The sequence below is a fragment of the Capsicum annuum genome, unplaced genomic scaffold (genome assembly GCF_002878395.1).
Source record: "Capsicum annuum cultivar UCD-10X-F1 unplaced genomic scaffold, UCD10Xv1.1 ctg82325, whole genome shotgun sequence".
In the NCBI taxonomy this organism is placed as follows: Eukaryota; Viridiplantae; Streptophyta; class Magnoliopsida; order Solanales; family Solanaceae; genus Capsicum; species Capsicum annuum.
The window spans coordinates 85257-95913 of record NW_025893110.1 but is presented as its reverse complement, the minus strand read 5'-3'; positions in this window follow the sequence as shown (position 1 = coordinate 95913).

Below are 10657 nucleotides of genomic sequence, written 5' to 3'. Positions count from 1 at the left end.
ATGCTCAATGCCTAAATTAGGAGATAGTCTGTGCGGTGCCCAAGTCCCAATTTGCAATCCCTTGTGTGGCTCCTAAGTCCCATTATGTGTCCCTTGTGCGATGCCCAATCCAATTTAGGCGATGCTCAAGGAGACGCCTAACACACAACCTTTATATACTACCTTACTTAGGAAATAGTATGTGTGGCGCAAAGGGTAATGTTGACTATAGGTTGGGCGACACAAACTTAAGTTTAGGCAATAACCTATGTGGTACCTACCTTACCACATAATACCACTGGTTTAATTAGGTAATGCAAACTTAGGATTAGGTAATACACTTTGCACTGCCTATCCACCGAATTCCAAAATCATACCTAATATCAAATCAGGTCAACCCAACCTAGACTCCACTTCTATAAATAGACATAACACCCCAAATCCCCAAATACTTTCTTATTTCACCACCAAAGCCATAACTCTCACCCTTTTTGTCCTACAAGCTTCTTCAAAACACACAAAACCCACAAACTTTCACTTTTCTTCTTCACTTATTTTCTCATTAAGGTAAATTTTCTTTTCTTACTCTTTTGTTATTATGATTTTATATTGTATTTTAAGTGAATTATTGTGGGTTGTAGTTGTATACTTGCCATGGATATGTCAAAGTAGATTCTTAAACACCATAGTTGTAATTCTTTAAACTTTTGGGTGTGGTCATATTATTCATGGCTAACATACTTTAGTTTTATGGCTATTAATTCACACCATAATTCACCTTTAAACATGGTGTTAGTTGACTTGTTGTAAGGAATGGTGTCTTGTGGGTATTGATGTGTTGACGATTTAAGGCATGAATTTGTTCCATAATGATTTCATTGAGATAGATTGGTGGTTAGGAGCTTGAATAGACTGATTTTGTATAACAATTTTGTGTTAAGACATGCGCTAATTTGAAGTGTAAATAGTTGTGGAACTTAGGGGGTGGCGGAGTAAAATTGTGAATTGAAGTGTGAATAATCTCGTGCATAACGTTGGTACACCATGTGAAAGTGAATGTTGACAAAGTCTAAGTACCCGACAATAACACTTAATTGGTTTATACTAACAAATTAAGTGTGGGGTGGTGATTTCACCACCCTTATCTTAATTGTAGTTAGTTTCATTATGTGTGGAAAATGTCGATGTTATGATGAATACAGGAAAAATGGCTCCTAAAGCACGTACAAGTAAGGAAATTGGATCTATATCTCAAAAGAGGCAGAAAAGGTCACGAGCTGGGAAATCCTCTTAAGCCAATCGGGCTACCTCATCCTATCTTTATGGGCCTCAACACATATTTAGGATCAAATAGGTCGAGAAGGAAGCTGAGTAGTGGTACAAGGACAATAAAGCCCCTCGATATTTACCAGTGAAGCGCATCCATAGAGAAAGTTTGGAGAGGCACTACCCTCGCATTTTTCCCAGGATCTCTCAATTAAATATCGACTTCATTTTTTAAGACATGGGTGAATGCAATATAGATTGGGTTAGGAAATTTTATGAAAATTGGTTTCCAAATACCCGTGGGATTGAGGTGAAAATTTAAGGGAAGATCATAAATTTGACAGTCGAGTTATTGAACTCCCACCTTGGTACTCCAGAGGTAGACCATTCCAGGATGAAGGAAATGTATAGCAGGCCTCCATATAGGGCTATCAAAAATACATTATGCGGTTCACGCTCCACATCTCAATGGTCCTATCAAAAAAACAAAGGCCACTAAACAACTTTTCCATTTGCCTTTTTGAATAGGAAAGCATGTATCTGGTTGAGGATAGTCAATGCTTGTTTGATTCCGAGATCTCAATTCACCAAAATTTCACATGATCGAGTGTTTCTAGTATTTTTTGATGACTAGCATTCCTATAATTGTTGGCATATTTAAATGCACTTCTATGCGCAAAGCCAGTATGCACAAAAAGTTAAGATTCAGTTTTGGAAGCTTACTGACCACCATCTTAAAAAGAATAGGATTGAGGGAGAGCTAGCAAATCACAAGTTGTCACAGAACGTGAAAAGAGTGGACGTCACAAAGTTTACGGATACAAATGCAAGACAAGGTCCTACTCTCGGTGCTGCAAAAAGACATGCATGAGATAAGATCTTCTTCCACCATCTAATTGTCATGACGAAGCTCACTATAATGAGTGGAGGCCGTGTACCTACTTCTACAGAGCTACGGCAACTGGACTATAATTATCCACTTAATAAGCATACAAGATCTATGTGTGGATTAAGGCCTATTTTTTAGGAGTCAATGGATGATAATACACAGAGTGATGAGAATCGATGTCTAATGGATTCTAACATGGAGGTCAATTCTAGTGAGGAGGACTCCAATGATGATTCTGATGCAGGTGGAATGACTCCTGATGTGGAGGAGGAGTACTACTAGCTAGGTTCTTTATTTTTTTATTTAAAGTGGGGACAGTGCTTGGCTTAAGTGTGGGGTGGCGGGCTACTTTGTTGCTTGTTTTGTAGAAAAATAGTACCTTCTCCATAGTATACTTCTTTGATAGGATTAATTATTTTGTTTATTTTGTTTCTTATTATATGTTAGTTTGATTTAGTCATAGTTAGGTGTTTTTCTCGATGATGGATGGATGACGACCATCTTAAGAGAAAATTAGTCATTTGTAGGCATTAATAAATAAAATCCCTTGTGAAATTGCACGTAAATATTTTTGTAGACCACATGGCATTATAGAATAAGTAAGTGATGGATTATTACATTTGAAACACCTAGGTTCTTATTGTTACTCTTGTTGCGACATTTGGCTTAATTTGATTTCATTTGATTATTGGGTCGAGAATCTATAACGATCCTAACAAAGTTAACCACGTGCCATAAGTATGCAAGACTATTTGTATATTCCTTGTTGCAATTAATGCTAGAACTTGTCTGGTGTGCGTGCAAAGAGAAATAAAGATAATGAATTTAGGAGATGATTAAGGCATTTCTTTGACATCCATTTTTCATACCTTATTCTGACCTACCTTTATGCATAATCTTAGGTGGCCCCGTTGATCCTTTAGCTATTTCTTTAGCATCCTTATTTGTAGCCAAAATAGTTCTTTTGGTTGACTTTAACTTGATCTAAAAGTCCAAAGTGCTTTAGAAAGTTTTTCCTTTTATTATTGAGTAAGGAGTTTAAAAATAAGAGGGAAAAGGTGAAGTAAAACCTGAGAGTATAGTAATTGGTGTGTAAAACAATTTGTGATGTGTGGTTGGGAGGATAAAAAATGAAAAAATAAGGGAAAGAAATGGTTGGTCAAAATGGAATAATGTTAGTAGAGAAAATAATCCCTCCATAAGTTAGATGAGTGAGATTAATGAAATGGAGTGAAAATCAAATTTGTGAAGGTAGTAAAGGTGAAAATTGGTTGTTAGAGATTGGTCTTAATTGGATAATGTAGTGTATTAAAGCACTGAGGGCAGATAGTCACTATTACAGGATAGAGTAGTTTTTACCCATCCCTTGCCTGCATTACTACCCATAAATGACTTATTTGATCTTAATCTTAACATTCTGATATTAGTGGAGCACTACACAAAGGGCAAGCATATGGTCATCAGTTGTAATTTGAGAATTCTTTGTGAGAGTGAGCACAATTGGATACTTATACCCTTCTTGTTACAAATTGCATTATTGTGAGTGATTATGGGTAACTTTCTTATTGTGAGGGCACATTTTTTTTATGAAAGTTAGGTAATTTATGTGATTTCTTTGCTTAAATGGTACGCATGAATTTACCAACTTAATGTGTCTATCCTTGAGGGATGGTCTTTTATAGTAATTAGTCATGAATCTACTTTTTGTGCAAAATTGTTGTGTGATCCTAAGTTGAGCATCTTATTTTTCCTTTGTGGGGATTAGGTCATGTGTAGTATGCATAAATAGATAGTTGATCGAGATCGAATGACCTTTTAGAGTGGGGTGGTGATCTTGAGTTTATTTACTTGCCTAAGCACCATAATTTACCCATATTTTTGCTAAGGTTTGAGGACAAAGTGCTTAGTTTCTTATATGTTATTCTACTTTTTATGTAATTGATCTAACCTATGTGATTAATATGATTTCAGGTGTAAATGAAGTAGATGGAGATATAAAAGGACCATCAATTACGGATGGCATGGAACACAAGTAAGAGTAGCATGTTGGATGCAATGTGGCACCCAAAAAATATACCCAAGATTATTTAGTCATTTAAATTTAGTCTAGGGACTTATAAGGCAATTTGAGAGAAAAGTTGCTAAAATACCCTAAGCTGACAATTCACATATTTTTTTATATTATTTTTTAACTGAGATTGGCAGCTTAGCGCAAAGAGAGAAAAGACTTCATCTTATTCACATACATCTACACCAAGATTGTTTTTACCTTTTGGTATGATGAATATTTCTACTGTGATTTCCATTTTGTTCATGAGGGGCGAAGTTTATTAGTTAGGGTTATGGAAGCCTTGTATCATACAATCTATTACTATGGGTTTAGAATGCAATATGCATTGATTTACTTATATCATACTCTTTTCATTTTTCTTGTATTCTCTAGGTTGCAAACATAGAGTATGTGCCACCAAAATACAACTTGTTTGACAGAAAGGTTGATGTTCAGAAAAGACAGTAGTGACAATAAAATAGGGTTTCAAACCTCTATTTCATATGTTAATGCCCTAATAGTATTCACAACTTGGAGATTTCATATAATTATGTTAACACTTTTAACTTGAGAGAGCTAAAGTGAATTAGTACTTGATTTTTAAGAAACGCTTTGATTAAGTTATTGAATATATTTCTCTATAAGTACAATCCATGAATGAATTCTTAACACCCATATTTAGAAAGTATTGAAATCTAGAAGGTTGACATAACCCTAGCTTGTTATCTCTCTGAATTCAAATACTACTAGACATATATCATCTTGTTTAAAGTAAAACTATAAATTTGTGAACTTAATCAAACCCCCTTTTTGTTTTATGGAAACAAATGATTAAAACTCAACTAAGATGCATACAACTTAATTAACATCATATTCCCTGTGGGATTCGACCCCAACCTAGTTTTGTTATATATTTGACAATGACCGCTTACACTCTTGTAAGAGAGTTGCAATTTTGGCGTATCACTTTATGAAGAGACTAATTATGGAAAAATAAAGATAAATATTACAAAGAAATCTACTAGTCACTATTTGGTGAAATCAAACTCTTTTCAAAACAAATCTAGCTCCTCATTAGAATCGTTTAAATCAGCTAAGATCTTTTCTTCTCGAGTACCTGTATGTTTATATGTGGACAGAGAGGTAACAAATTGTATAGTTGCAGGCATAAACCTAAAACTATATGGGTTTAGAGGCCCAATTGAACCACATCTAACCCGCAAGGACCCAATACTACTTGGGTACCTAAACAAAACTAATCTTCTTCTATTGCAGGAACAATTTTGCAAGAGCTATAAGAAAGGAATGTGGGTCACTGATAGTAGATGTTCCAAACACATGACCAAAACAAAAAAAGAAAATTTTTCCCTTTTAGAAAAAATAGATGGGGGATCATTAAGTTTCTGGTACAATGCTAGAGGTAACATCATCAGAGTTGACATAGCAAAACTCAACTCATCATGAGAATTAACGAAAGAATATCTGGTAGATGGCCTCAAACACAATCTGCTCAGAATCAATCAACTCTTTGATACCAGATTCAAAGTACTCTTCAAAGAAGAAAATTGCTCAATCAAGCACAATAAAAGAAATATCTCTCTTATTGTTGAACACGTTCATAACATTAACATCTTAAATAGTCCTGATTTTGCTATCTTAACCTGCCTCACTATGTAAACTAATAACACTTGGTTGTGGCACACAATGCTTAGGAATACTAGCATGCATATAATTGAGAAATTATCTAGACTTGATTTAGTGAAAGTCGGCCAAAACTGAAGTTTGAAAAGGATCACATCTGTGATGCCTGCCAAATAGGTAAACAAACTCGAACATCTTTTAAAGTTAAAAACTTTGTCTCTACTATAAAACCTCTTCTAATAATCCATATGAATTTTTGGGTCCCACCAAGACTGTAAGCATTGGTGGAAAGAGATACATTTTTGTCATAGGTGATGATTACTCATGATTTAATTTGGTAATGTTTCTTGCTCATAAACACAAGGATTTCACAAATTTTTAGATTTTTTATAGAACGGTACAGAGAGAAGGTAGATACCTCATCACTTATGTCAACAGTTATCATGGAGGAGAATTTTAAAATAGGGCATTTGAGGTGTATTGTGCTCAAAATAGATACTCTCAGAATTTCTCTTCATCGTAGTTTCCTTAACAAAATGGTGTAGTGGAGAGAAAGAATCAGTCCCTCAAGGAAACTGCCAGGACAATGCTGTTGAATATAATCTCCAAAATCACTTTTGGATAGAAGCAGTTAGTACAGCATGTCACATCATCAACAAGTGCCTGATCGGATTTTTTCTAATGAAAATGCCTTATGAACTCTAGAGGGGAAAGAAGCCCAACATTGTATATTTCCATCCCTTTGATTGCAAAGGTTTTATTCACAACAATGGTAAGAATGCTTTAGTAAAATTTGATCCACAAAGTGATGAAGGTATTTTCCTTGGGTACTCTCCTACTAGTCGTGCTTACAGAGCTTTTAATAAAAGAACCTTGTGTGTTGAGGAATATATGAATATTATTGTGGATAAATATAATCACCTCCCTACAAGTTTAAATTTTGATGAAGAACAGGTAAGTAATCTACAAACTTAAGAAAATCTCAACACAACCTCAGAACCTCCACAAGACAAGTCGACTATACCCCCTGATAGAGTAGACTTCTACAGCAAAAACATGGAAACTGAGTGTTCCAAAAGAATAAAAGCATGATGCTCTAGCCATACAAATGAACTCATCATTAGAAATCCAGAAGTAGAGTACAAAATAGAGCATCATTGAGCAGACAAGCATTAGTTGTCCTTGTGTCCGAAATTGAGACAAAGAAAACCAATTAAGCTCTTAATGATGAATCATTGGTTGAAGAGATAAAGGAAGAATTGGATTAGTTTGAATGAAATCAAATCTGGACTCTAGTTGAAAGACCTAGAAGCTATTCAGTAATTAAAACCAGATAGGTCTATAGGAATAAATTAAGTAAAGAGGGTAAAGTTATAGGAAATAAATCCAGACTTATAGCTCTAGGCTATTCCCAATAGGAAGGTATTGATTATGATGAGACCTTTGCCCCCGTAGCAAGGTTAGAGTCAATATAAATTTTATTAGCTTTTGCCACATTCAAATGTCTTAAGTTATATAAAATGGATGTAAAAAGTGCTTTCTTAAATGGCTTTATTCATGAAGAAGTTTTTGTAAAACAACCCCCCGAATTTTGAACATCCTTCATATCCAAATCATGTATTCAAATTCTCAAAAGCACTCTATGGCCTCAAATAAGATCCAAAAGCTTGTTGTGAGAGATTGAGTACTTTTTTACTAAATAATAATTTTCAAAAGGGTAAAATTAACACAACACTATTAATACAAAAGATTGATTCAAATCTCCTCATTGTGCAAATTTATATTGATGATATCATCTTTGGTAATTCTAACATCTCTATGTGCAAAAAATTTGCTAAGTTGATGAAAGGAGAATTCAAAATATGTCTTATGGGCGAGCTCACATTCTTTCTAGGATTACAAATAAAATAAAATTCAAAAGGAACTTTCATTATTCAACCAAGTACACCAAAGAACTCATCAAAAAGTTTGGTATGGAAAAAGAAAAGACCTATGGAACACCAATGAGCCCATTAACAAGCATTGATTCTGACTTATCTAGAAAAGACATTGATGAAAAGATGCATCGGTGGATGATTGGATCTCTACTCTACTTTACAGCAAGTCGATTGGATATTATGGTAAGTATGAGTAAATGTAGCAAATTCTAGTCAACTCTCAAGGAGCGTCACCTCACTGCCGTCAAGCGAGTCATTTGATATATAATAGGAACTCAAGACTTTGGACTATGGTATCCCTTCTCCTCATAGTTTGATTTGATTGGTAATTCAAATATTGATTTTATAGTAGATAAAAATGATAGAAATAGCAATATTAGAAGATGTCAAATTCTTGGTGATGACCTTATTTTATATCATAGCAAGAAGAAAACTTTTGTTGTTCTTTCAACCGCTGAAGCTGAATACATAGTTGTTGGAACATATGGCATTAAAATCTTATGGATTATGAATCAGCTTGTTGACTTTGACTTATCTTTTGAATTTGTTCCTATTATGTGTGATAACTCTAGTGCTATTAGCTTATCAAAGTATAGTATGCATCACTCTAGGGCTAGACATATTTATAATAAGCATTATTTTATTCGAGATCATGTTGAGAATGGTGATTTTACTCTAAAATTCGTTGACTCAAAATATCAACTAGAAAACATTTTTACAAATCCTTGCTAGAAGAAAGATTTTGTTCACTTTGACAAAGGTTTGGTATTCTTAGCATTAATAATCTTTAAGTTCTATTTTGGATATATATGAACTTCCTTATCTACATACTCCCTACTTTTTGTTTCTTTTTTAGTACATCAAAGGGGGAGAAAGCATGAATATCAAAGTATCCTACCAGTCAGGGGGAGCAGAGCAAAGTAGAGCAAGTTAATTAATGTTTACTTACTTGTGCATGTCAGGGGGAACTAGCCAAAAAATAGGGATGTTAACTGATGTTTACTGTTGTTGTCATTATCAAAATAAAGGAGATTGTTAGCCTCCTAAATCTACATTTTGATAATGACATACTAACAAGCGTATCTTTACAAGACATTGAAGACTTATAATATTGGAAGGATAAAGGAAGTCAGCTCCAGGGACATTAGGACTGGAAGGACATCTATAGTATCCAAGTAATTCAATCAAAAATGAGAACAAATTGAAGTATAATATTATCTCCAAATGTCACGAAAAATTGAATTAATATATTAGAATATAGAAGACTATCTCACCCAAAGATATAGAGAAACATGGCATTCAAATAGTATGGCAAGTAGATCAATCAAATATCACAAAAATAGAAGAAGGATCACAATCCCAGAATCACGACAAACCAAATCAATCATGATTTTAGAAAACTAAGAGAAGATCATGAGCACATTTGGAAAGGCATCAATCTATACAACACAAAAAAGAATAATAGATCATAGACATATCTGATATGGATGTGATCCAAAGTCGTATATGGACATATTTGATATGGACATATCGTATGGCTACATTCCTCAATTAAGGAACCAATTTACATTCTTGATTGAGAAGAAATCTCTTGGGTTTCCTTATAAAGAGTAGAAACCAAAACTATAAAAGATAAAGAATGAAGGCAGACACTTTTTATGCAATTTCAAGCAGAGAATTCAAAGTTTCTCAATCTTAGTCTCACAAGGCTTTATAACTTTTAGTTTACAATAGTAATATAAGGAGTAGGATCAAGTCAACTTTGTAACATCAACTAAAGTTGTGTCACAAGATTTGAAGGGCAAAATAAGTCTTCAAAACTTGTTTTATATCATTATACTCAAGCCCAACATTCAACGGTTGAATGAAACTTTGAAATCCAAGGGGACTCGAAGTAGGCACCACATTGGTATTCTAAAGCAGGATAAATCTTTGTGTTATTACTTTATGTTCTACTATTTACATATTTAATTATTTTAAATCTAATCTATTTTTAAAGTACATTGATCTGCAGGAAAGTTAATTGTGAGGAGTCAGTAGTTGACTCATAAAAAAATTTAAATTCACTCCCCCCCCCCCCCCCTCTTGAATTTCACAGTCTTCTAAGTGTTTCTCAAATTTGTGATAAAGATAATGAAGTGAAATTATCATTTGATGGATGCACTGTATCAAACTTGATGTCTGGGATAGTTATTATTAAAGCACAAAGGATCACCTTCTCCCTCCATCTTCTCTTTTAAATCTTACTTTTCTCTTTCTCATGACAAAAACCCACTTCATGGATAATGTTTCTAGAATTTTCTCTGATGGTCCCGCTCCATTTTCTAAATTCTATGATGATTCCTTGTCTCAATCCATTCTCCTCAAGAGATAAAAACCCTTTTCCAGCCCTGTTTCCTCCAAAAATTCCTCACCCTTATCCCTTTTTCTCTCAACCTCTAGATAAGATGCACCAATTCTGTACAAGCTCTCACATAAAGAAATTCCTTTCCTAAAAAAATCACTCTATCATTCTCGATCATGTCGTCAATCTTAATGTTCTTAAAGATGCCTATTGCAAATTCACTCAGTTCTTAAAATTTCAAGATTTGTACATAGTCTTTTGCCTCTTTGGGCTTCAGGTTTATAAAGACCCTATTCACATGTTTTATGCTAATCTCCGTTTTTCCCCAGATAGTGGAAAATTCGAGACTCTTATGCTAGGCACAAGAATTGTCTTAAAAAACTTTCTATTTGAAAATGTCTTTGACACAAAGTTCTCTGGTATGGTGCCCTTCATGAACAATAATTGGCCCGAGGACTTTGAAGTAGGCTTTGAGAAAGCCAAAAACCTTTTATTTGATTCTAACTCATTGACGACCATTTCAAATATTACATTATGGGCTATATTGTTGC